Here is a 710-nt window from a genome sequence, read left to right on the forward strand (position 1 = left end):
ACTCTTCACCATGTAGAGTGTATTCAAGGAATGGTTTCCAAAATATGTTCAGACCTTCTTCATGTGAGTATTCCTGAGCAAATGATACTAACAGTAGATATCATTATGTATGTTTAGTATGTACTAGACTCTGTACAAAGGCCTCACATGACATTTAATCCTCACGGTAAAGCTGTGAAATAAATTCTGTTATTGTCCCAGTTTTCTTTATGGGGAATCTGAGATACAGGTTTATCAAGCCACTTGCCCAAAAGTTGCATAGCTTTTAGGTAGCAGGGTTGGAATTTGTACCCAGACAGTGTGATTCCAGGATCCATGGAATTAACTACTATGTTATCTAGTATACTGCCTCCCTCCTCAGTTTCTTCTTAATTAAAGACTATATTTTTTGAGTAGTTTTTTTTTTTTTTTTTTTTTTGGCCACACTGTGTGGCTTGTGGGATCTTAGTTCCCTGACCAGGGATAGAACCTGGGCCACGGCAGTGAGAATGCCGAGTTCTAACCGCTGGACCGCCAGGGAACTCCCTGAGTAGTTTTAGGTTTACAGAAAAACTGAGCTAAAGTACAGAGAATTCCCATACACCTCTTCACTCCCCATCCCCAGTTTCCCTTATTACCAGCATTGGCATCAGTGTGGTACATTCATTAGAATTGATGAGCCATTATTGACACATTATTAGAGTTCACACTCTTTGTGTTGTACGTTCTTT

Source organism: Eubalaena glacialis, chromosome 11 (genome assembly GCF_028564815.1).
Source record: "Eubalaena glacialis isolate mEubGla1 chromosome 11, mEubGla1.1.hap2.+ XY, whole genome shotgun sequence".
In the NCBI taxonomy this organism is placed as follows: Eukaryota; Metazoa; Chordata; class Mammalia; order Artiodactyla; family Balaenidae; genus Eubalaena; species Eubalaena glacialis.